Genomic DNA, 27,233 nt, shown 5'->3' with positions numbered 1-27,233 from the left:
TGCAATCCTGTGATGTAATAACAGCACTGGGTTACATATTATGATGCTGTTCATGGTTTCCTAGAAGACAGAAGGAAAATCAACAGCTACAGTTTTTAACAACATGCAGCGATGTTGATGCCATTTGGCACTTTTCTCTGAGCTTTCAAAGGTGGGTCAGTATTGCTATACATTATTTCCCAAACTGACAGGAAAGCTTCACCTGTGATATTTTACCTGACTCAGCTGTGGCCAAGTCAGTGGGCTGCCCAAGGGGCACAGAAATCACTGTTTTAAAAGGGAAACGTCTCTGAGAAAGGTGGCAGACCAATGCAGATTCAACTGCTTTATAGTTAGTCCTCACTGATTTTGATAGAACAGACTTATATGCACTTACAGAATCTTTAAACACTCAGCTAATGGCCATTTGTAGGCAGATGTAAGCTTCCACCTATGAGTTCCTCACTGGTTGCTTCCGTAAACTAGCTGCTAGGTGCACAGTCAAAATAATACACCAATCTGCTATAGTGGGAAGCTGGATTCTATCCCTCCTTTAATCTTCCCTGGCAACACTGGCAAAAGCTAAGAGGCCAATTTTTTGACCTGGACTACAAATGCATTGCTTGATCAGCTCTGTTCTGTTTAAAGGTTTGAAAAGACCTATCCCTTGGTTGAGATATCAAAAACAGCATGCCTGCAGTCCACGGCTCTGTCAAGAACAATGAGTGGCATCCGGTCTCCTTCTGTCATATGTAGAGATTGTTGGTTGTTCATTTGAGGGACAATGTCAGAAGGAGCAGAAGCTTAAAATGCCACCTTGATGGTGGACCATTAGATGGCTGTGACAGTGCCACTCAGCAGGTATATTTGGAATGGGGGATTTGTATGACTCACTCTTGTATCACAACTGAGGGCTTATCTGTATTAATGGATATGAACGCTGGGTCAGAGTAAGTTGGAATTTTCATCTGTATTATACAGTGTGATGCTCTGGCAGTTTTGAAAGGCTCCACTTCAGCAGACCTCTATCATTTCTAAAGACAAAACACTGAAAAACAAGAGCATCTGTGATTACTTGCATTCCTCCAGTATTACAGGTCAGCTAAGCCAATGCTTATCATTATAAATCATTTTATTTCCACCGTTGTTGTGGCTCGAGAGCGTTTAGTTATAGGATCAGGAAGCACAGAAGCAAGTGCAGAGAAATTTGAGAACAGGGTTAAAATGAGGAGAGCAGCCATGATCGGGTGCTGTACTTATTACAAACCTGTCACTTCGAGTCACCTTTCTTGTTAGTTGTTCCTTGCCAAGCAGTGGAGTGTGGCAGCCGGAATGCGGGGAGCCGGAGGTGAAGTTACTGTGGGAGATCAGACTTGGAAAGGTGCAGAGATGCAAGACCAGATAGAATGTGGAGCACAAGATTCTCACTGGCGGAGGACAGAGCAACTGAGTAACAAGCACCACCAAAAGGGGAAGAAATACATCAGGGTAAGATAATGGAACAGATGAGAGCTCAGTGATATCATGTTGTACCGTGCCTTTCTAAATAAGGTGTTTTATAAATAAACAGTATTTTACTTGTTTCCAAAATATTTTACTATTATGATTATGATTATTAAAAAAAGGGTAAAGATAAAGAACCCCGGATGGTTAAGTCCAGTCAAAGGCAACTATGAGGTTGAGGTGCTCATCTTGCTTTCAGGCCGATGGAGCTGGTGTTTGTCCACAGACAGCTTTCTGGGTCATGTGGCCAGCATGACTAAACCACTTTTGGTGCGGCGGAACACTGTGGCAGAAACCAGAGTGCACGGAAACGCTGTTTACCTTCTTGCCACAGGTGTACCTATTTATCTACTTGCACTGGTGTGCTTTCGAAATGCTAGGTTGGTAGGAGTTGGGATGGAGTGATGGGAGCTCACCCCGTTGTGGGGATTCGAACCGCCGACCTTCTGATCAACAAGTCCAAGAGGCTCAGTGTTTAGACCACAGCCCCACCCGTGTCCCACACTGTTATGGAACATTCATTCCCAGACATCAGTCAATGAGAAAGTTATTAACAGGTAAGTGTAAGTCAGCCCGGGGTTAAGTGGTTAAGTTAGTGGAAGGTTTACAGTGCAATTCCATGCATGTCTACTCAGAAGTGTGCCCTGTTGAGTTTAATGGGGCTTCCTCCAAAATAAGTGGGAATAAGATTACAGAAACCAGAGTGCATGCAAAGGCCGTTTACCTTCCCGCCGCAGTGGTATCTATTTATCTACTTGCACTGGTGTGTTTTCGAACTGCGAGGTTGGCAGGAGCCGGGATGGAGTCACAGGGATTCGAACCGCTGACCTTCTGATTGTATTTGCTTCTGGGTTACATTGGTAATTAAAAAAGGTAAAGGTAAAGGACCCCTGGACAGTTAAATCCAGTCAAAGGGGTCTACGGGGTTGTGGCGCTCATCTCACTTTCAGGCCGAGGGATATGGCGTTTATCAGCAGGCAGCTTTCCAGGTCATGTGGCCAGCATGACTAAACCGCTTCTGGTGCAACGGAACACCGTGACGGAAACCAGAGCGCACGAAAACACTATTATTATTATTATTATTATGGTTCATGACATAAAAATGTGAGATATAAAGTACAAAATACAAACAAATAACCCCCACCTCTTCCCACAAACATATATTTAAAGGTGTTAGAGGTTAATCAAAGGCCTGGTTGAAGAGGAATGATATGGGAGATACATGTTTTGTTGCAGCTGGGGCAGAAGAAGGTGTCCGGTTTTGCTGCTGCAGATGCACCATGGCGTTTCCTCTCTCTGCGCTCCTCCTGGTGGTCATTCCGCCTCTGGTCACTGCTATAAATACACAACATGATTGCCAGTCTCCAGGCACCTTAGACGTACCAGCAGTGTCTAAGGTTGCCGTTTCCAACCTGGTGCCCTCCAGATATTTTGGAATACAACTCTTGGCTTTTTGTTGTTGTTGCATATACTATTTTTTTTTTTTACTGAAAACCCTGCTTTTCTTGGATTGAGCATGCAATTTTTTTCATTAAACGCATTAAACACACACTCCTTCTCTCTTTCATAATGTGGACAGAAAGGGGTTCTATTCCTCCCCCCTCATGGACACGTTTTCTTTCTTCCTTAGTTAGGCAGAGAGCCAAAGCAAGGCTGTCTAATTCATCTTCTCCCCAGCTCTGATTCCTCATGTTGAGGGTCAATGTGTGTTGCGCAGTAGGGCATTGATTTGCTGCATGTAGCTCTCCTTCCTTTTATTTTTCATCATTAGTACCTGACTCAGTACCTGGTGACGGGCTGACTGTTACCACCGAGATCATGCCATGAAGAACTATTTTTTTTTTCAACAATTGAGATGAAACGCCTGGGTGTGTTTTTTTATTATTTATTTAAAAAATGATTTGGTAAGCCAGCTAGACAGCTGGATCATTAGAGGCATGAAAAATGCATGGGGTATTTAAAAACAACAACAAAATGTGGCTGATACGCTGTGCTTGCAGGTAACAGAACAAATCTACATTTGTAAATTGTCTCCCAAAAATCAGGAATCCAGGAAAAGAAAATGCCTTCGGTCTGTAGAAAGGAATTTATTTAATTAATTAAACCTGCCACAGCAATTGACATAATACGTACTGTTCTCTGGTCTTTGCTGTAGACCACTTTGAAAGGCCCTTCTTCCATCTTAGGGACGATAATGTTTATTTTTTTTCAAAAATAATCTTAGGAATGATAATGCTACAGTCTTGTCAGAGAAAGATGCTGCACATTATTAAAGAAGTCATGATCAAAGAGAATGGCACTTCGGATTCCCGAAAAATGCATTCAGAAGGGAAACTGGATGTACGGGAGGAGTAATATAGGCTTTGCTTTTGCACTAGGAACCAGTCCCAAACAAAACTGATCTTAGCCTCATATCTGAAGCACCCAAAGCAGTTGCGTGTCGAGGTCCCCAGGGCCACCCCAATAACTCATACATCAAACAGAAATTTTTGTTTAAGGTTTTTGGCATAATTTTGGCCACAACTTTATTAAAATACAAAAATGTGAGTGGTTGCTTAGGCATTGGTTGTGACTATCTGCCCCATGGGGGACAGACTGACATTCCACATGCCTGCGAAAGTCAGAAAAGGGGAATACACTTGGGGGTAGCGATGGAGCAGGGAACCTGCCCTCAGCCCTCCCCAAATGCAACCAGGGGCTCTTGCATGGCCCTAGCTCCCTTGACAGGGTGGACAAAAGCAATAGTGAGCCCCTGTATTCCTTTAATGGAATCCCTTGCAGCAGCAGCATTAGAGGGGCAGGCACAGCCAATCCATGCCCCTCAACCAACCAAACCATAAACCAATGCCTAACCGCAACCTTACAAGTTGTGACGATTTGCTACGCAGTAGGCAAAAACCAAATGGCCCCAGCCAATCAGCCAGATGGACAAAATTCCTACTGGGCCCTGCCCCAAGAGCAGACGACCCCATGACAGGCATAGCAAGGTCAAAGTGAACAACCCTAAATATGGGGGGGGCGGGCAATCCGATGCACAGGGCGAAAAGAGGAAGCTCTACGCCTCGTGCAGGGAGTTTCTGGCTGTCAATCAACAAAGGCAACATTAACTTCATCCCAACAACAAGGGAAGCCCAATCACATCAGTGGCCAACGATCAATTAGCCCGCCCCACAACTTTGGAGTGTCCTGTCGGCCCCCACCGCAACACGTGCTCTCCATGAAGGAGAACACGCTTAAACGTAAAACTAGGAGCTTGGCAGCCTCCATGAAGCCAGGAACTTGGACTGATTCTTTTCTGCTGCGAAGAGAAGTGTGATCTGCAGGGGAGAAGCATCCTGGGGAGGGGGGGCGACTTGTGCTGAAGAAGAGGCCGTTCCAACATTTTCTCTCTCCACTCCTTGTGTGCAAATGGAAGAGCCACACTGCTTTGCAGTTAGGTCTATCAACCTGCGTTGGTGTATTGCCAAAATCAACTTGAAACGAGCCTGGCAGCACCAGCTTGAAGCGCATCCTCAAGGCTCACCTGAAACATCTGCTTAGCAACAAGGATTCTCCTGAGCGACAGGTGTCTTCATCAAGGCATGTCTGGAGAGATGGAGCTGAATTTGAGGCACTCAGTGTTGGTCCGTGTGGCTGCCGGAATATGTGAAAGTCTGGATGAAGCAGAGATCTGTAAAGTGTGTTCTCCCTCATGGAGAGCACAGGTTGCGGGCGGGGCTGACAAGACACCTCACTGTTACTAGGCAAATGGTTTGGCCATCCTTTAAGCAGGGGCGGGCTGTTACTGGGGAAATCTAGATGTTGCCATTTGTTGATTGACAGCCCTATTTGTTAAATACAATGCTCGCAGCGAGGAACTTCCTCTTTTCGCTGCTTACTTCGGATCACCCGCCCTCCCTTCCCTAATTTTAGGCTGTTTGCTTGACCTTGCTATGCCTGTCATGGGGTCGTCTGCTTTGGGGCAGGGGCCTGGTAGGAAATTTTGTCCATTTGGCTGATTAGTGTGTGCCACTTGGTTTTTGCCTACTGCGTAGCAAATCGTCACAACTTGTAAGGTTTGCGGTTAGGCATTGGTCTTGGAATTGGTTGGTGGAGGGGTATGGATTCGGCTGTGCCTGCCCCTCCAAAATGCTGCTGCTGCTTCAAGGGTTTTCTGTTAAAGGAACTCAGGGGCTCCCCATGCTTTTGTCCGAAACCCCCTGGCAAGGGGCTAGGGCCACGCAAGCCCCTGGGAGCATTCTGGGGAGAGGTGAGGCATGGTTCCCAGTCCCGTCTCTCTCCCCAGGTGACTTACCCTTGCTGACTTCCCGGGGGGTACGAATGTCAGAGCTGTCCCCATGCGGGGTCAGTTAGTGCTACCAATGCCTAAGCAACCACTCACATTGCTGTAAATTGAATAAAGATGTGGCCAAAATTATGCCAAAAACCTTAAACAAAAATTAAGTGTCAATTGTGCTTTTCTTTGGGGGGGGGGGTGTCTTGGGGACCTCGACGCGCAAATAGTTTTGTTTCTAGTTTTATATGTAGACCAGTAGTGCTATGCAACTTAGAATGTAAATAATAGAGACTTTAGAGAAGAACTGGATGGGTGAGGTGGTTATTCCTTGGTAATTTGCCAAGAGAAGGCTGGACTGCCGCGGCTGTGGAGATGCAGAAAGAGTTTCTGCTTAACTCTGCTGAGACAGAGAAAATAAACCCCAAGAGTTGGCGCTTATGCAATTAACAGCCTGAATCTCTAGACCCATGTTTGCCACCAAATACGTAGCTTCAGTCAGAATGACCAGGAAAATGGATACATTTCACTATTAAAAGGCATAAGAGTCCTGCTTTAAATGATCCGTTGGAAATATCACCTTAGACAGTATACAGTTGCTAGCATTGCTTTTTAAAAAATGCATGAATTGGTCTTTGCATGCCTAATGTAAGGTTGTGCATTACTTTGTCACCATAATCAGCAACAAGCTGCTTTCCTATGTGCTACACAGCAAATAGCATTCTGGACAATCCAAGCTGGTCATTAAAAATGTATATTTTGGGATTTGGATTTCCAATGGCCTTAATTATCTTAAGTTTTTTTCAATACCCTCTTTATGGATACCGTGAAGAGCCAACAGATTTTATATTGGTGGTCATTGCGTTGCGCAAGGCATGTTTTCTCCCCCCCCATAAGCCCATCTTGTATGAATATAAAGCATTGTTATGCTGCCTTGCTTATTCATTAAGCACTAATAAATGGAACATGCAAAAAGGTAGTGCTGTTTTTGAATAAATAAGAATACTAGCAATGGTTAGTAACAATACTACAGATTTTCTCCAATTGGATTAACAAATTAAAAGATCCTTTGGCGTACATGTATTATTCACAGAATGACCGCTCCCTGCTTAAAACGGGGGGCGCCCTTTGCATGGACGCGCGCAGCCCCTAGATCTGGAGCGGCTCCATCAGCATAGGCTTGGCTTTGCCTTCCCTCAGGTGGGATACCTGGAGATCTCCGCCTACCCCAGTCAGCTGTCCAATCCCACCTGGGGGAAGCGTTGCCAAGGAGACCAGGCCAGGTAGGGGAGGGATTACCTGCCCACACAATAGAGGGAGGATCTTACCTGGGAATCCTCACTTGGCTCCAGAGCTTCTCCCACCCTACCCACCCTCAGTTAATGTCTAATTTTTCAGGTTAACTTTTCTTCACAGGTTTTGCAGGTTAACTTTTCTTCACAGGTATGTGGGCGCTGCTATGTTAAGGTCGCTGTTGAAGGGCCGGAAAGGAATTTCCCTGCATTGGCAAGTTTCGCCTTTCCCATAGCAAAATGTCACAACTTTGGCGGTATCAGGCCTTGGGCGGAATCCTTTAGTCCATCTTCCTCTTTGCGGCGGCAATACCAGGGTTCCCCGTTAAAGGGGTTTCTGAAGGGAGGCTTTGACCGTACGCCGAAAGGTCGTCATTGCTCTCCCCTGCGGCGGCGGCGTAACAGGGGCGGCTATCTCTGCTTGAACATATGTTCTCCAGAGCCGGCCCATCCCCCCCACACACACACTGGATAACCCTGATGCTCCCTAGGTCCCCGGCTGGGGACTGGGGAGGGATAACGCCCAATGCCTGAGCCAAGGTCTACCCACATTTGAAATTTAATAAAGTTGTGGCCAATTTAATCCCATAGCACGTTGTCTTGAGTCGTTATTCCACAGGACGGGGGGACCGCTCGGGATCTGGGGACTCCGCCTGTCCACGCAATAAAACAGCAACAAATGTGTAGATTAGGTAGAGAACAACTCCCTATATTCTGGTCTGCTCTTCCAACCTTCTGACAAGAAACAGCCTAGGCTTCCTACACAGGACTGCATTTGCACACTATATATGTTTGATATTTGTACTCAATATAAAAAAAGAAATCAATCTGAAAACCAGCTTTGTCAATAACAGGAGGATGGTAATTTAAAATATATTAAAATGCAGCTTAAATTTTAAATGTAACAATGGCCGAGCTTTGCAAAGTGTTAGTAGGTACACCAATCTGCTGCAACAAAAATAGCAGTGCCTTGTGATGCTCTGAAGACAAATAGATTTATTATAGCATAAACTTTGTTGGAGCTGAGTTCTACGGTAAATCTATTAAGTCTCTAAACTGCCACAATAACTCTCTTCTTCTTCTTTTAAGGAATGAAGTTTGGGTGAATCCAAATTTTTAAACAAGTCCCACAAACCCCACACTTTATTGAAGCTAACAGGCCTTTGAACAGGCAGTCCTTCAGTAACCTCCGAAGAGATGCAATCTAGTGAATAAGAACACATTGCAAACAGACTCCTGTTCTCCTGGGTGTAGATCAAACTCGAAAACAGTGACACTTCCATTTATGAGAGCGACTTCAAAGATGCAGTTATGGTCACGACTTGTAAACAGAACTCCTGTAGCAAGCAAAATGGTCATTAAAAACAAACAAACAAACAAACAAACAAACAAGAAAATTATTTGTTACTTTTTCATTTTAAAGTCTTTCTGCCTAGGGCTCATTGTAGACAGAGACTGAGGCTGGCAATAGCTGAGACTTCACTTTAAGCCAAGTGAAGAGTTTCAAGTACAGTGGTACCTCTGGTTACAGATGCTTCAGGTTACGCAATTTCAGGTTGCGCACCGCACCACACCCGAAAGTACCGGAACGGGTTACTTCTGGGTTTCGGCGCTTGCGCATGTGCAGAAGTGCTAAATTGTGCTTTGTGCATGCGCAGAAGCACTGAATCATGACCTGCATGTGTGCAGACGCGGGTTGCGAATGTGCCTCCCGCACGGATCACGTTGCAACCCGAGGTTCCACTGTACAAGCTTTATATAAACTATGTTAAAATCAGGACAAATAACCTGTCAACTGCCATGGGAAAAATGGGACACCCTGCTTTTTCTCATGAGAGGGCAGTGGCCAAAATGGTCGCAACAATCTCACACAATTTTGGAATGCACTTTGTCTGGCATGGTGCCCCATAACACACGTTTTGGGGTGCCATGCAAGATCACTGTCCTGGAAAAAGCACTTTTTGCAGGGCAGTGATCTTGTGTGGCACCCTGTAAGGTAAAAACCCCCACATAAATCTTGCCATTCTCTCCCAAGAGAGTGATGCAATTACTCCTGCATTGTGTAACTGTATGATATTCCTGGCCCAAGCAGAGGAACTGGTCCCGTCAGTGTTGGGGCTGGAATTTGCATCCTAGAACTGGTGCAAAAGGGCAAATTAATCCTTCATCTTTTTATCATGAATAATTCTACTGGATTCGTCAAAAAGCTGCCTGAGCACAGATGAAAAGACTGCCTACTAACCAGTATTTTGTTCACAGCTTCAACAAGTAAACACTGTTCTGTCAGTCAGGTAATAATGGGGTAAAGGTAAAGGGACCCCTGACCATTAGGTCCAGTCGTGACCGACTCTGGGGTTGCGGAACTCCTCTCGCTTTATTGGCCGAGGGAGCCGGTGTACAGCTTCCGGGTCATGTGGCCAGCATGACTAAGCCGCTTCTGGCAAACCAGAGCAGCGCACGGAAACACCGTTTACCTTCCCGCTGGAGCGGTACCTATTTATCTACTTGCACTTTGACGTGCTTTCGAACTGCTAGGTTGGCAGAGCAGGGACCGAGCAACGGGAGCTTACCCCGCTGCAGGGATTCGAGCCTCCGACCTTCTGATCAGCAAGTCCTAGGCTCTGTGGTTTAACCCACAGCACCACCCGCATCCCTAATAATGGGATATAAGGACTGCCATAACCCTCTGTGTGTTTTCCCTAGGTTGGCTCACATTTTTCTAGGTCCCATTCCTTGCCCTCTTTGTTATGCCCGGTTCCACTGGGGCTGGGCAATATTTGGAAGTCAAAAGTTGGAAATCTTGACAGTGTGGGTTTGGGTGGGTGGGAATTTCCAGGGAAAGACCCAAAACAACACAATGAGGAGAGCATTGCCTAAATGAAGGGGCTGTTCATTACAGAGTGCTAATTACAGAACTGTAAGTTTGCGTTCCTATTTTTGTTTTGTTTAGAGAACAATTTCCCTCTCTTACGAATTCATGAAGCTGAAACACTCTGCATCCTTGCACTACAACCTGTTATTCATTCAGTGATGTTTTCATTTTCCAACGCCCTGTCTGACTTTGCGCATAAGTTTGCAAAGTGGTGTAATGCATCATTTATGTTTTCCCACCTTTCTTGACTGTTAGCCTTCTTGACTGTCAATTGCATGGTAATATTCTGCAAAGGAAAGAAAGCATGTGTGTGCCTGCATGGGAGATTTAGTTGTCCTGGAACTCAAGTGCATCCACCTATGAACAAATGCACAAAATAAAAAGCATAAGTTGGGATTACAGAAGACCATTTGATAGACAACAAAGGCCCCAAGAGAAGGCACTTAGAGATGGGTACGGGAATAAATGAAGCAAATGTGATCTACTTAGCTGAGCAAGAGTCTTTGAGCAAAGGGGAGCATAATAGCAAGACTTCTCTTACTAATCAGATGGTGCATTTATAATATATACTATAATGAAGTTTCCAAAATAGAAATTATAGGGATGTGGCTGTAAATGCCAATTCCTGTATAATGTGACAATCTTTCCTATTTTTTTTTAAAAAAAATGCTTAGTATAATAAACAGCTTAACAAAATTGATCATTTTGGATCAAAATTGATCCAAAGGTTTCGTTACAAAGCGTGTTCTCCAATAAATGAGAGCACGTGTTGTGGTGTGGGCCACCGGGCCAGGCCTCTTGCTGCCAGGCAGGTTAATAGTTGTTGCCTGGCATTGTGATTGGATAACCGGGTTGCTGGGGTAAATTGTATGTTGCAAATTGGGTGGGTGGGACCATAGTCTTTAAATATTGGTGCACTCTGGTTTCTCTTTCTCTTTGCAGAGTGCATCGGATCAGGAGCAATCTTCTCATGTCTGGTTACATTTCTTTATTTCCCCCCTTCTTTTTAATCCTCTCTAGTCCCTTAATTAATCTAATTTCCCCTTTTTCTTGTTTGATTTCTCACCCCACCCCTTACCCAGCCCTGTGGGAAGATTCTCCCTGTATCTGTGGTTTGCCTTTCCCAATAGGGAGAGAGCCCCCATTAGGGGCTTTCTTTTGCAAATAGGTTTCCCCCATTTTTGCCTGTTTAATTGTGGGGCTAGTCAGGGCTGTTCCCAGCTTAGCTGGAATCACTTTCGTTTATAGTATCCCCAAAGGTTGGCTTTATTTTGGGTGCATGCAGTGCTGTTGGCCGAGTTTTAATCTAGCCTTGGGTGGGCGCACTATATTGAGTTCCTTTAATATTGCAATGAGACTATAAAAGGCAGAGAGCTGAAGCAGGGAGGCCTTCACGGTCTGCTCGGCCTGCACATATCTTTCAAGCCTAAGCCTGCTACAGTTAGCAGTACAGTAAATTGTTAAGTCTCTGTGACATGTGACTCATTTTCTCTATAAGAATTTATCTGTTTGTTTGCAGGCTCACTTGTTGCTAATGTATATCTTAGGCAGACAGAGTGGAGCCAGAGGCTCTCTGTGCCTCCAGTGAGCACTCTGTGTATGCTCTTTAACTATGCTGTTTCTGAACAAGTTTATTTTCTTCAAATTTGTTTTGCCCTGATAGTGGCAACTGCCATTTTAGAGGCGAGCCACTGTGACTTAGTGGCCAGAGTGCAGGACTAGGACCTGGGAGTCAGGGTTCATATCCCCCACTTAGCCATTGTTATCACAAAACAAAACAAACTGCTCCTTTTGGACTATTCTGTTGCTGGGTAGTTCGGCCCACTTGTGATATTGCTCCCAAAAAGAACTTTGGGTTTCTTGAGGGCGTGCTTCCCTCTAAAGGGCAAACAGGGGTATCTGGTCAGGCAGTGGGCTGCCTCGAGTTTGTTATCTCATTGGAAACATTTATGTCTGGCCTAGCAGGTGATCTTAAGGTTTGGCCCACTTGGCCCTAGAATTTGATGGCCACTGGCAGCGTTTCCGGCCTGAATAGCTTCCCCATGTGGTGCACAAAGCATTGGTTTCACCAGTTCCTCACATTTAGTTTTTTGCAGATTATGACAGGGCCTTTGCAGATGCCTCCAGAGCTTGCCTCTCCCGCAGAGGTTGATTTGCTGATGCCCTAGGTGCCCTCTTCCAGAAGGAAGCATCTTCAGAGGTGGCGATCCAGGAGCAGGGAAAAGGGGAGCAGGGATGATGCTTACACCTCCTTGCAGGTACGTCAAACCTGGGTCTTTAGGGATCATCCTGGATAGCTCAGCTGGTCAGTGTATGGTGCCGGTAATCCCTAGGTTGCTGGATTGGTCCCTGTATGAGACAGCTGCATGCTCCCTCATCACTCTGCCCGGACACTGAGGTCCAGCGCCGAGGGCCTTCTGGTGGTTCCCTCACTGTGAGAGGCCAAGTTACAGGGCACCATGTGGAGGACCTTCTCGGTAGTTGCACCCGCCCTGTGGTACACCCTCCCATCAGATGTCTACTACCAGACTTTTAGAAGACATCTAATGCAGCCCTGTTTAGGGAAGCCTTTAATGTTTGCTGCATTTCTGTATTTAATCTTTTGTTGGAAGCTGCCCAGAGTGGCTGGGGAAGTCCAGCCAGATGGGTGGCGTACAAATAGATGATGATGATGATGATGATGATGATATTGTGGGAGAGTGGACTAGATGATCCTCAGGGTCCCTTCCACCCCACTATTCTTTAAGTTGCAATTCACTATGGGTATGTTAGATGCAGGGCTGCCATCATCCCCTCAGCTTGCTAGGATCGCAGGGACGGGGACATGTGGACCACTTGCGCAGCTCCACATTTCAAATGGAAATTCCTTGAGCAATAGAACCTGAAGCTGGTATGCAGGAAGCTGGCCCGGCAGCAGCTTTGTTGGGACTTTTTAGGGTTTCTGGCCAGCGTTGGCCCTGTAAATTTACACATCATGGTGGCAACTCAAGGCAGGGCATTCTGCCCAAGTGGGGGCTGGGGGCTAGCAAGCAATAACTCAATACCTCTTGCCCATATTTCCATAAAAATATCTTCCTTGAAAGCCTGGCTAAAAGGTTATCTAGATGGGTCAGTGGTTTTGTGCTTGTGGGAAGGGTTTTCCCAAGGTTTGGGATTCCTCTGGCTTTTCAACCAGTGGCTCAGAATACAGCAACTCAAAAACCAGTCAGAGAGCTACCTGCGGTAGCAAGTAAGAAGGTTAGGAAGCAGCTTTCATTGGGCCGTATGGTGGGATCCCCTTCATTCTCCTTCTATTCCTGATTTTTATTTATCCCCTTTGGGGATCGTCCCTAAGAAAGCCCCATATAATCCATATTTATCACATCCCAAAGGCACCTCAGTGAATGACTCTCTGGAATTGTTCCGTGAAATATGCATCTTTGGATCAGGCAGTTGAGCTTACCAACAAATTGGAAGAGGGCCTGGTTGGCATTATGCGATATTGAATTGGCTGTTAGGCTGCTGCCGGTTCACCCTCAAGATTATAAGTAGTTGGGCTTTAATTGGATGGTCCTTACATTGATAAGGCGATGCCAATGGGTTGCGCTATAGGCTGTGCAGCACTCGAGTTCTTTAGTGTCTTTCTGGATTGAACATTGCGAGTCAAGACTCGTTTAACTGGGGGTACCATTATTTGGATTATCTCACTGGCTGGTTCATGTGACACCAGCCCCTGCTTAGGCTTACTGGACGCCCCTTATATTCCCTGAGGAGCTGGGTGTTCTGTTGGCAGTGGATAGGACAGTGGCTCCTACTGCCCCTTTTAACGTATTTGGGGGCTAGCTGGATATCGTTGCTCATACCTCTGCTTGCCTGTGGAAAAGCTGTTTGCTGTGAAGGACGTTATTCTTGTAATACTTCCTCTGATAGCAAATGTTGCTTTGTCAGATTCTACCATTGCTAAGTCAATTAAAAATTGGCATGCAGGGTGGTTGTTCCAGGCTGCCCCTTCCATTCCTGCTTGGCCAGGTGGTCTCATGGCCCGGGGTCCCTTCAGCATCCTGTACAGTGGCCTTGAGCCTGGCAGGGCAAGGCTATCACATGTGACCTAACTTTTCTTGAGTTCTCCCCATTGTAGTGTCAGCGCACATCTGGACTGAGGAGTACAGGGACCGTCGGGTCTGTCTTGGTCTGATAACCAGGCAGTGTGAGGGTCCTGGCAAAATGGTCCTCATGCTTTGGCAGAGTCTCCGCCCCCTTTTATGCGCTTTCCAGCTGCACTGCTTAATGTTTAATATTGCGTTTCTGCTCGCTTTATTACGGGATCATCTAATGTTTTCGCTGTCACTCTAACCCGTTTTCAGTTGGAGAGCTCAGATCCTGGGCTCCGGACGCCCGGCTATAGCTGGATTTTCTGGAGCTCCTGTGGCGCTTTGGCAACAATTGATAATTAAGAGGAGTAGTAGCTTACATTTCCCCTTCTGCTTTCAGGTCTTATGAGAAGGCCTGGACTGATTTCTTAGCATTTAGCTGGCTGTCCTTGGCCATTCAGAGGAACTTGCCTCCATTCTCTGAGCAGGACCTGCAGTAATTGGCCTACCTGCTGCAGATCGGATGCACTGTTAAATCTATCAGAATTCAGTCCGCTGCAATGTCTGCTAGAGTAAAGCTTTAATTTTTCAGAGACCCTTCTAAAAGTGTGTCGTGTGCAGGGTCTCGGAAGGTTGGAAAAGACTCCAGCCTTCACAGGACTGCAGGCAGGAAGCCGGTCAATCTTGACCTATGCAGTATCCACAACAAGTTAAGACTTGTCTCCTGGTTCTAGATCTAGACGAGACTTCTTTCAGTATTCCATTGTAATTTTGGTGTACTGAGGGTTGGGGAAATTGTGTTGGAGCCAGCACGGGGCTGAGAGTTTGGAGGCTTATTGCCTCAGGATTTTTCCTTATCTGCTTTGGAGCTTGTCATAAGTGTCTGGAGCTCTAAGTCAGACCTAGTGAGCAGGGTTGGCATCATCAGGCTTCCAGTCACAGGTAAGGTGGGCCCTTGCCCTGTTATTGGATACCAGAAATATTTGGCTTTTCGTTCCCCTGGGGGGCTGGCTCGATCCTAGAAGTTGCTGGTTCTCATGGGTTGCTCCTTCAGGATATATGCGTTTCCCTTTTGGAGTTGAGACTTGTAGTGTGCAACTCCAAAACTGACCAGCTGGGTCGGGGGGAGGTTGTCCGCCTCCCAGCGACTAGGGAGGTGGGCCCGTGCCCGGTCAAGGATATAAGGAAGTACTTGGCCTTGAGACCTCCTGGGGACGGCCCCCTACTCATGCATGAAAATGGTCACCCTTTGGCGCGACACTAGTTCACAAAAGTCATGCGTAAGGCCATCTCTGCTTGTGGGATCTTGGCCTCTGGTTTCACCCCTCATTCCTTTCGCATAGGTGCAGCGACTATGGCGGCCCATTGGGGCTTCTCAGCCGCCAGGATCAAGGATTTGGGACATGGAAATCGGATGCTTTCAAGGGTTATGTGCGAAACAAATGCTGAGTTTGGTACTAATGCTTGTTTGTTTCAACCTTTGTAGATCCCACGCTGGTCCGCGTCTGGATAGTGGGACACAGCATCGTTCATTGGGCTGGCAGCAGAGCGAGGCAGTCTGCAAGGGGAGCGTGTCTCGGCCTCCCACAGCACATGGAAGTGTCATGGTTTTCCAGACGCGGAATGTCATGGGGAGAGTTTATGCCGCTGATTGGTCGCTGGCTGCTCTCGGACCTCCCCACCCTATGGCCATAGTGGTGCAGCTGGGGGAAAATGATGCGGCAACTATTGATTGCCTTGCTTTGCACACCTCAATCCAAAAAGGGATTTGGAGGCATTGGCAGCCTTATTACCTTTAGTGAGAATAATTTGGTCTCACCTGTTGCAGAGGCAAACCTGGCGCGGTGTTTCCCACCCAGAGGCCGCTGAAAGGGCCAGGAAACGCATTAACTCTGCTGTTTGCGGGAAGGTATTGGAGCTGGGTGGTTTGGTGATTTCGCACCCAGACATTAATTTTAAGGCTGAGGCCCTTTACCGGGCAGATGGAGTGCACCTCTCCGATATGGGGAATGATGTTTGGCTGGATGCGGTGGCTACTAAATTGGGTTCATGGTTGGGTTTGTGAGTGGTTGGTGGCGAGCGTTAGAGCTCGTGTGGCGGTTAGGCATTGGTTATAATATGCTGGTGGTGGAGGGGTCAGGATAGGCTGTGCCTGCCCCTCCTATTGCGCTGAAGGGAATTCCGTTAAAGGAATCCTGGGGCTTGCCACGATTTCATCCAATCCCTGTCATGGGACCAGGGCCGCCCAATCCCTGTCATGGGAATCCTTGTCATAGGACCAGGGCCGGCAAGCTTTCGGGGAGCTGCTGGGGTGAGCGGCGTGGGTCCGATGCTTAGCTCAAATGACCCCCAAGTTTGACTTTCCCTTCTACTGGCTACCGATCGGACCTCGGGATGTCAGTTCTGTCCCAGGCGGGGGGACAGACAGTCATAATCAATGTCTAAACAACCACTCACTGATTTTGTATTTTAATAAAGTTGTGGCCAAAATAGTGCCCAAAAACCAAAACTAAATTCTGTGTTATATGTGAAGTTATTTGAGGGGTGGCCTGGGGACCTACACACGCAACTCCAAAGCCTCTTTCCGATTTATGTCGGACATCAAGAATCACAAGACAGAGAAACCAGTAGGAGAACACTTCAATCTCCCAGGACATTCTATACAAGATCTCAAAGTAGCTGTATTACTACAAAGGAATTTCAGAAATAGACTGGAAAGAGAAGCTGCTGAATTGCAACTCATTACCAAACTTAATACCATGGAGAGACCTGGTCTGAACAAAGACATTGGATTCTTATCTCATTATACATGACAAAGCCATTTTTCACCTTCTCACCCCTTGCTTTTTCCTGTAAGACCTATTGCAGTCGTTAAGAGTCGTCAACAGGCTCATCACAGCTATCTGCCAATCACCCATTCCCACCACCCTTCTGAGTAATACCCCTCTCCACCTTCTCACTATATAGAAGGATCTGGCAACTTCTGTTTCAGTGTATCTGAAGAAGTGTGCATGCACACGAAAGCTCATACCAAGAACTAACTTAGTTGGTCTTTAAGGTGCTACTGGAAGAAAAAAAAAAATTCGTTCCAAGAATGTGAGACCCCATGGCCATTTCCAGATGACCTGTTTATTGAGCATTCATCCTGGTTTGTTTGCACAAAGTGTGCTGGGAGGTTAAATGATACCAGCTATTTATTCAGTATTCATTCTTATTTTGCTGGACAGAACTCCAGCCAAGTAGTTGGCCTGTACTTTATGAACACGTCGCTGTCATCCTGAAGCTCTCATGGTAAAAAAATGGGAGGGGCTGAACCTAGGAACCAATTTTCAGTATTGCACCTAGCACTAGCTGAGAAAATCTCCCACAACTGGTGTTCTGAAGCTGTTGCTATCAAAAAGGAAGTGAGATATCAGTCAAGGAAACATCTAACTTGCTTTTGACACCCCTTTTTTGCACTACCTGCCTACATCCTACTATGTTGCTGCCATTTTGAAAGGAGAGGCAATGAAATGTGCAAGTGTCTTTGCTTTATTCACCCAAGCTCAGTTGTGTACATCCGAACCCTTTCCATCTGCAGGCAACTACAAAAGGGGCAAGAAGATCTGCCACATTTATTAAATTGCCCTGAACACTTTTTTGGAAAGATGAGACAGATGTATAAGAAACAGTGTCTGCCACATAATTTTTGTTTTTATTTTTAGTAACTGTGAGTTGTCCTAAAGGTCTGGATCAGTGCTTGAATTATGAATTATCAGTGAGGAAGACAGGAGGGCCCTTAGTGATACCCAACAGCTTCATCAACTTACTCCCTCCAGATTATGCCATTTCTTTCCCTACTCTGTAACTACCCGTATTTTTTGCTCCACAACACTCACTTTTTTCCTCCTAGAAAGTAAGGGAAAATGTCTGTGCGTGTTATGGAGCGAGTGCCTACGGGTGTCGAGGGGGATCTGCTGCAGTCGTGAGCAGAGGATCCATGGTTCCCCTTCCTTCCCTCCTCCGTGGCTCGCTTTGAAACAGCAAAGCGGGAGAAGAGCTGCTGAGTGGGGAGGAGAGAGGGACAGAGACTCCCTGCCTTGGACCCAGCTTCAGCCTTGATGGACAGCCTCCATACGGCACCCTCAACCTTGGACTGGACTCAGACCTCGCTGCATGGTTAACCCTCGGGACCAGCACACTTCAGTTCTATTAACTTCAGCTGGATTCAGGCAAACTAAATGTGTGCCGGTTTGCAGCCTTTGGTGGTAGGCATTTTTGAAATACCACAAAAGGGAAATGGTAGCAGTGCCAAGAGAGCCAAGGTTATGCAAGGTCGTACAACTGCTTTGAATTCTTCCTACTGTGATTTCCTCCCCATCAAACCCCCGGTACAACTATCCTCACAATGGCACATATCTAATTAAAGTCAGTGGCAATTGAACAACCATGCACCCAGACTTTTATAAAAGATGATTTATGTGTCTGAATGGAGACTGTAATCCTGATTTTCTTATTCAATTAAATGTTTAAGTGCTCTATAGCATCCAAATGAAGGTTAAGTTCTAAGTGATTAAGATCAGTTGCACTGAAGAGTTTTTAACAAGACAAGCCTTATATGATAACCTGGTTATAAAATCTGAGCTTTTCAGAGCAGTGAAAGCTAACGGTAGGGTATGGAACTCCAAGGTTGCTGAAACTAGTGAGATTTACCCAGTGCTATGTTTCTAGAGTTTTCTTGGCAGGGATACTGGAGTGGCTTGCTGGTTCCTGCTCCAGGTGGATCACGTTTGGTCAAAACTCTCCACTATGACCTATCCATCTTGGGTGCCCTGCTCGGCATAGTTCATAGCTTCTCTGAGTTATTCAAGCCCCTTCGCCACGGCAAGGCAGTGATCCATGAAGGGGGCTGGATGAATCCCTAGCCGGAATTAAGATTGCCAGAAGAAATATCAACAACCTCAGATATGCAGATGACACAACACTGATGGCAGAAAGTGAGGAGGAATTAAAGAGGTGAAAGAAGAAAGCGCAAAATATGGTTTGAAGCTCAACATAAAAAAAACAAACTAAGATCATGGCCACTGGTCCCATCACCTCCTGGCAAATAGAAGAGGAAGAAATGGAGGCAGTGAGAGATTTTACCTTCTTGGGCTCCATGATCACTGCAGATGGTGACAGCAGCCACAAAATTAAAAGACGCCTGCTTCTTGGGAGAAAAGCAATGACAAACCTAGATAACATCTTAAAAGGCAGAGACATCACCTTGCCAACAAAGGTCCGTATAGTGAAAGCTATGGTTTTCCCAGTAGTGATGTATGGAAGTGAGAGCTGGACCATAAAGAAGGCTGATCGCTGAAGAATTGATGCTTTTGAATTATGGTGCTGGAGGAGACTCTTGAGAGTCCCATGGACTGCAAGAAGGTCAAACCTATCCATTCTGAAGGAAATCAGCCCTGAGTGCTCACTGGAAGGGCAGATCCTGAAGCTGAGGCTCCAATACTTTGGCCACCTCATGAGAAGAGAAGACTCCCTGGAAAAGACCCTGATGTTGGGAAAGATGGAGGGCACAAGGAGAAGGGGACGACAGAGGACGAGATGGTTGGACAGTGTTCACGAAGCTACCAGCATGAGTCTGACCAAACTGCGGGAGGCAGTGGAAGACAGGAGTGCCTGGCGTGTTCTGGTCCATGGGGTCACAAAGAGTTGGACACGACTAAACGACTAAACAACAACAAATGTTTCTAGAAAAAGATGTGCTGGAACTCACCATGAATGCCTCCCTTGTTCTCTTATAAGGGCAATGGTGTCCACCTGAGTGGTGCCGGAACTGAGTTCCAGTGAGTTCCAGCTGAAAAAAGCCTCCCACTAAATCATGTGAAATAACAATGGATGTGATTACAGTGATAGGATGTGAAAGCTTCATATTTGAAGGTGTAATTTCATCCCTTGTCTTATTTTCTTTTCTGTTGAAAGCAATGGCTGGAGCAGTGTGAAGATTCCAGCAAGAGTTCTCTGCAATCATTCAAGGTCTAGCAAAGCAAGTGAAGCTAAGTAGGGCAGATTCCAGGTTTCAGCAAGGCAAAGCAGGGCAATTTTTTTAAAAAAATGATTTTCAGGTTTATACATTTCAATAATTTTACAGTCATTTTAACATCTCAAAACTTGACTTCCTTCCGCCTCTTTCTTTGAATTTAATTTTAATATCTTCTGCATATCCAAAGTAACCTAATTTGTTCATTTATTCATCTACTTTAAATCTATACTCTTATGAAACTGCAGGTTATTACAATAATCCTGCCAATGTTCTTATCTGTTTACAATTTGTCTGTAAATATTAACCTATTTCCATTCTTTTATAAAAAGTTTATCTTGATTTCTTATTTTTCCGGTAAGTTTCTCCATTTCTGCATATTCCATAAGTTTTTGTATCCATTCTTCCTTTGCTGGGACTTCCAATTTTTTGGCAAGTAGCATTCTTGCTACTATAGTAGCATAGATGAAGAAGTTTCTGTACAATTTGGGTAGTTCTGTTCCTATAATTCCCCAAAGCAAAGCTTCTGGGTTGTTTTTTTTACAAACGTTACTTTAAACATCTTTTTCAATTTATTATATATCATTTCCCAGTAAGCTTTAACCTTACTACAAGACCACCACATATGATAAAAAGAACCTTCTTTTTCTTGACATTTCCAAACTTATTTGATTTAGATTTATACGTTTTTGCCAATTTACTCAGTGTTCGATACCATCGATATATCATTTTCATATAATTTTCTCTTAGACCATAACATGCTGTAAATTTTATATCAATGTTCCACAATTGTTCCCATGCTTCCATATCTATATTATGACCAATATCTATTGCCCAGTGTATCATTGAGGATTTTACTTGCTCATCCTTTGTCTCCCATTCCTGTAATATTTTATACACTTTAGACAGCACTTTTACATTCCAACAGGTCTCTCTGTAGTTTTGGTATTTGTTACCCAAGCAGGACAAAGTAAGGCAAAGCGGGAGTTATGGCATGGCTTGGAAGAAGTTCAGGATGCATAGAATTCACTGGATAACCAAAGCTGGAAGCTCATAGGAATAAAGCTCAAATGATTCAGATTTGGGATGGTGTGGGCACAGAGCACAAAGCTGAAGGGGTGCATCTTCATCGTCTACCGTATTTTTCGCTCCATAAGACACACCTGACCATAAGATGCACCTAGTTTTTAGAGAAGGAATGTAAGAAAAAAAATATTATTTAAAGGGAGCGCTGAGCAGAGCCTGTATGCATCCCAGGCTCTGCTCAGCGCTCCCTTTCACGAGCCATGTGGAGTGTGTGTGCGGCGCTTGCAGGCTTTTCTCTGAGGAGGGAGAAGGGCAGCCCATCACTTATGGGCTGCCCTTCTCCCTCCTCGGGGAAAAGCCCCCAAGAACCGCACACACGCTCCACGCAGCTCTTTAAAGGGAGCGCGGCTCTTGCGGGCTTTTCTGGGAGGTGGGGGAAGGGACAGAGTGGCTAAGCCAGAAGCTAGAACAGCAAGAAGGAGCGCTGGACAGTGATCCATCTCGCTGTTTTGGCTTCTGGGATAGTCCTGCAGCCTGCATTCGCTCCATAAGACACACGCACATTTCCCCTTACTTTTTAGGAGGGAAAAAGTGCGTCTTATAGAGTGAAAAATATGGTATATTTATATGGGTACCTAATCAAAGTTAGTGGGGGTGCCAAATGCTGTCCTTGCTGAAGGTACCATATTACCCAATCCACCCCTGCTCAAATGTTGACTCAGCAGCAAAGCAATCCAAAATGGAGTGTTAAATAGAGCTGCAACTCAACCTGGAAACTGAAGACAGAGAACAGTTTAGTATAGCGATTCTGATGACCAAGCGGAATGCATTAGCACTGCACCAAAGAATAAAGAGGTTTGATGAGTAAGGAGGAAGGGGGAAAAATACTGGAAGACTGACAAAAGTCCTGGTAGAGTCATTTTTTCCTGCTTATATAGAAAGGAGAAAACCGGGGTGAAAAGATCACAAGGGCTGTCTTTGCCACAATTGTCTGAGAGATTTCCAGCCCCTGTTAACAATAATTGCTGTGTGCTTGGCTCATCCCTGTTATCTTAAAACGTAGGTTGCGGCAGGAAGGATAAGGGCACACCATATCACGGGCTATCCAAAGATGCAGCATGAACTGGCAAAGGATGACCTCGAGAAACACCCTTGGCAGGAGACAGCACAGTGTGGAAAAAACCGAAGCAAGGAGGAAAAGCATAAAATAGGGGATTGCCGCTCCAGGCCAAGGTTTCAATACCATATGCTTCTGTCTCTGTGTTTTGCTTGTGCAGAACAAAAAGTATTGCTGTAAAACTTGCTCCACCAGATGCACACTTCCTTCTGAACAGGAGTTGGCTGCCTTAAAGGTCAGCAGATGGACAGGTGATGGATAAACCGCTAAGCTGAACAATCACACCCAAGAGTCAGTATTGTTAGGCGTTGGAGGTCTTATTGGAACACGAGTGCAGGAGAAGTTGGAGAGGCTGGCTGAAGTTTACTTAACGCTTTCTGAAACCAGAGACACACTCCTGGCTGTATTCACCAGCATATATCCAGTGGAACAGACTGTGCATTGTTATTAGCTGAAATAATTGACTGCAAGAGCTGCAGCTACAGCTAATTTAGTCAGGATTACTGTCTCAGGCTGTAGCTCCCAGTACTCTAATAGAGGTCTTGCTGAACAGTAATTATTGTACATGCCTGTCAACTACAAGAAGTATTTTGAGATAGTTTTTATCATCAGACAAAAAAGTGCTGGAATTATTTATAGGTGCAACCAGAATATAATAAATGTTAAAGCAAGGTTGGCTGTTTTGTACATTTAAAACCTAGTGGATTGTTGGGACTGTGGGTTGGTTGGTCTGTGCAGGATTCCTCATTTGGAGTAGATTAACATGGGTAGTGTATTAGGGTTGTGCTGTGGCAAGTATTGAATCGAGGTGCCAAGCCTGAAGACCATGAAAGTATTTAGTATCATTGCTTAATTGACACTGAAATAGTGAATGGCTGTGTATATTGCTGAGAAAGTTTAACATCAGAAAATGCCACTGGAGTATACTAAGTGGTCTCTGAACTCCTTGATGGGTTGATTATTAACTACTGCTCCCCCCCCCCCCCGCTAGCTAACGTGAGTGTTTAACCTTAAATCAGGTGACAAAGGTATTTGGTTGCTAATCTCCATTTTGAAAGAGAGTTGCCTTTATTTTTGTTCCCAGGCTCTGTAGAAGTAAAGATGTGTAAATGACCATCTCTAGTGAGTGAATACAGGCAAAATGAAGACAGTAAGGAGAGACAGACCTTTGATTTTAGATCTGTTTGGAGTATTTCATATTTCATATTCAGCTGAGTCATTACTGGACTTGCACATGATCTTCTGGGTATTTTGTATTTACTGTTTTCTGTTCTGTTTTGGAGAAAGTAAAGCTTTAATTAAACTTATGGGCTTTGGCAATGTTTTATTTCCCAAAATGAACCAGTTTTTATGCATCCAGTCACTTTAACCTGCACATTATTAACATCTGCAATAGAGAGAGGAAGGCGGCAGAAGAGCTCGGGCCTCAAATAGCTGTAAGGTAGGAAAGAAAATGGGAACATGGGAACATGAGCGCCGACCAGAGGCTCCTTCCCCCATTAGTGGATTGGCAGAATGAGGGGCCCTACATCAAATAGGCTAGGGATGAAGAAGCTGTGGTTCTTCAGATGTTGTTTGACTAGGTAAAGGTAAAGGGACCCCTGACCATTAGGTCCAGTCGTGGCCGACTCTGGGGTTGCGACGCTCATCTCGCTTTATTGGCCGAGGGAGCCGGCGTACAGCTTCCGGGTCATGTGGCCAGCATGACTAAGCCACTTCTGGTGAACCAGAACAGCGCATGGAAACGCTGTTTACCTTCCCACCGGAGCGGTACCTATTTATCTACTTGCACTTTGACGTGCTTTCGAACTGCTATGTTGGGAGGAGCAGGGACCAAGCAGCGGGAGCTCACCCCGTTGCGGGGTTTTGAACCACTGACCTTCTGATCAGCAAGTCCTAGGCTCTGTGGTTCAACCCACCCGCATCCCTAGAGCTCCCATTATCCTATCATCATGCTACCTGGGATTGATGGCAGTTAGATTCCAACAAAATCTGGAGGGAATTGGTTCCCCATCCCTGCCAAAGATATTGCTAGATGAGTCACACTCTACACAGAAGCATAAGAGTGAGATGGAGGAATATTGGTAGGAATGGAACTTTTGTCATGCTTAAAACAAATTTGTATACCAGATGAGTCTGTTTGCCACTTGTAAGCCGAAGTCCTTAAACAGAAAAGTCTCTCCTCTTGATCACTTTGTGAACATATTTTTTATAAATGGGAAAATCTTGAATAGAACAGTGATGTTTATATTTAAAATTACTACTCTTGAAAAGTGTTAGGAAAAGTAATAGCAATTTGCTGAGGAACCCTTCAGAACAAAAGCACGTTGTGCCGTGTTTCAGAAAAGGAACCTTTATGGTCACTATTATGTAAATAAGCTTTGTATTCTGTTAATGCCATTTTAAGTGTCTCCGAGAGAACTCTGCAGGCCAGTCACGTAGCAAAGCTGCCAGTGAGACTGGACAATCCATCTAAAATGCCATTTTGAAAAGACATTTCATTTCCTTGTATAAAGCATTGAGAATCAACCCAGTGAATATCTGCTGGAAGCAATTGCTGCATTCAAGATGCCATGTAATGAAATCCTCTGCCCTTGGCGGTAGGAAATCAATAATTTCTTTATTCAATGGTTGAAATAACAAAACAGAGATTATACAGATCTGGATGAAAATATATCTTATACATGTGTAGGCTAAAAACAAAGAAAGTGCTATGAAGAAGTCTTTGGATGCAGTTGTAAGAGCCCACTAGGATCCTGGTGATCTGTTGAAATAGCGCTGCTTATCACCACCTCACTTGTGACTAGCCTGTTACGAGCAGAAGGCAAGATACCCAAGTACAATTCAATGATCGAAAAAACCTTGCCGGTGTAAGGTGAGAGTTAAGGCTATCTCATGTTGGCTCAAGCTCCACAATGCTGGGATGTAAGCTATGGTAGATGCCTCAATGGAGTCAGTAATGATGTTGCGCTATGTTACAAAGTTTGCTTGCTCGCAATTTATCCTCCATGCTCCCCATGGTTATTTTGCTACCTGAGGCAGAGAAGAAAAAGGGACAGTTAATTCCAGTCACGAATGACTCTGGGGTTGCGGCACTGATCTTGCTTTACTGGCCGAGGGAGCCGATGTTTGTCCGCAGAGTTTTTCCAGGTCATGTAGCCAGCATGACTAAGCCGCTTCTGGCGAAACCAGAGCAGCTCACGGAAACGTCGTTTACCTTCCCGATGCAGCGGTACCTATTTATCTACTTGCACAGGTGTGCTTTCAAACTGCTAAGTTGGCAGGAGCTAGGACCAAGCAACGGGAGCTCACCATGTCGCGGGAATTCAAACTGCCGACCTCCCGATCGGCAAGCTCAAGAGGCTCAGTGGTTTAGACCACAGCACCACTCCTTATTTCAGAATACAGAAGCAGACAGGACTGGCAGTTGTCTTGCATGGGGGATTGTGTGTGTGTCAGGGTTATGTATTGGGGTGGTGTTGTGTTATGAGCTGATGAGGGGTTTGCAATGTAGGCTAGGGCAGCATGTTTGGTGAGGTTTACCCGGAAGATGCTCAAATGGCTGTGGGGTGTGGTCTTCCAGGACAGTTCCTCAGATTTCCATATGCGCTTATGGGCCAAAAAAAGGTGGGCAAATGCTCATCGAGCTGCTTCACACCATACTGTCATAACTAATGGAAAAATCACTGTACGTAGCTTCCACTAGATGGCTGCCTCAGCAAACGCTGAAGTCCTGGTAAATTGTCACTTCAAAATTTAAAATGCACATGCACAGTAGTTTGCCAATAGTTGCTGTCTTAGGCTTTATGGGGCAGCAAATTCCTGATAACTTTTGCACTGCCGCTCAGAACATAATCAAACACAAACCTTTATCTGAAGTGGGCAGTCTGCAAAGCATTTTGGAATATGTTGGCCTGTTTTCCAAAGTACCAAATTGGGAACCAAAGTAAATCTTGTGGTCAGTGCATATTTCTACCAATAGTGTCGTTAAAGAAGCTCTCAGTGTTCTATCACATTCCTTTTAAAAAAAAAAACTTAATAAGGAAAATATAAACGATTATAAGGGGGGAATCATCAGTACTTTTTTTCAAAAAAAATGTTTAGGGGTACTCTCATTGACTCAAGAAAACCAGCATTTTATAGTTCAAATCGGGGAAAATAAACACAGCAAATGGACCAAAGTACAAAGATTTACAAAATGTTTAGAGATATGCGTACCCCTGCTCCCCCCCTCCCCGAAAAAAGCACCGGGGGTCATCATTTTTATAATGGAATAAGTTGATCTCACATACCTTTCAAACACCAATTGCATATTTTTTCCTTATCTTTTACATTTACAACTCTCCTTTTCTCAAACTAAATTCTTGCATTCCACAGCACTCAGGATATTGGTGTTAGTTCTGTGATAGAAGTTAGCTTGATTGTCTCAATGTCCTATGGGGAAAACCAAAGTATTCTGATGGGGAAAATGCTTACCTCTACTCCACATACTGGGTGTCAAGATCAACTCATGCCTGGAACCAGAATAGGACAAGAAAGAAGACCAAAAACAGACCCCAGCATGGCTTGGGATCAGTGGAAGTCAGTATACAATCAGGCCAACCCTGAAACCAAAACCCAGAAAGTTGTACTACTTGGGAAAAACATGACAAATGGATTCACCCCTTTGTTACTTAGTGGTTATCTCCCACTAACCACTAATGAAACAACCCCATGTCTCAGTTTCTGGTTTCCAGCCTTGGGGATACCACAGATACCCCTGCTAAGAAGATTCCAGTCTGGGTTTTGGCAATTATTTCCTCCTCAGTGGCAGCATTACACTACTGATAATATGAGAATTGGGGTTCTGGTTAACAAACAATCCGTACAACTCAGAACAATGCAAACGCTTGTCGGTTCTGCATAGAAACTAATGAATAAAAAATGGTTTATTTTTGTCTGGCTGGGCAAAAAAAAAATCTGTTCTGCAGCCTCCTGGAAGATCTCATTTATGTTTGTGTAACAGTTTAATTTTAATCTTTTTTGTTTTAATTAGAAAGCCTTTGCTGACGCTCACTGCAGCTTAGGGGGTTCCCCTCCTCACCATTT

At 45.1% G+C, this 27,233-nt stretch overlaps 2 long non-coding RNA genes across 4 annotated transcripts; one reads left to right on the top strand and one right to left on the bottom strand.

Annotated features, from left to right (window-relative positions):
* Positions 1-6: 6 nt before the first annotated feature.
* LOC310767204 lies at positions 7-3,837 on the top strand. Of its 2 annotated transcripts, XR_014550723.1 has the most exons (3): positions 119-151; positions 961-1,467; positions 3,707-3,837. It is a non-coding gene; the product is annotated as an uncharacterized lncRNA (long non-coding RNA). The 2 variants fall into 2 exon arrangements; XR_014550724.1 differs by lacking the exon at positions 3,707-3,837 and having other exon boundaries at positions 7-151; positions 961-1,571.
* LOC310767276 lies at positions 931-26,141 on the bottom strand. 2 transcript variants are annotated; one of them, XR_014550830.1, is made up of 3 exons: positions 26,013-26,141; positions 10,159-10,276; positions 931-1,027 (listed from the first exon to the last, which is right to left on the bottom strand). It is a non-coding gene; the product is annotated as an uncharacterized lncRNA (long non-coding RNA). The 2 variants fall into 2 exon arrangements; XR_014550831.1 differs by lacking the exon at positions 26,013-26,141 and having other exon boundaries at positions 10,159-10,376.
* Positions 26,142-27,233: the final 1,092 nt, after the last annotated feature.

Source organism: Podarcis filfolensis (assembly GCF_964270895.1).
Source record: "Podarcis filfolensis genome assembly, chromosome: 7".
In the NCBI taxonomy this organism is placed as follows: domain Eukaryota; kingdom Metazoa; phylum Chordata; class Lepidosauria; order Squamata; family Lacertidae; genus Podarcis; species Podarcis filfolensis.
This window is presented reverse-complemented; position numbering and strand designations above follow the sequence as displayed.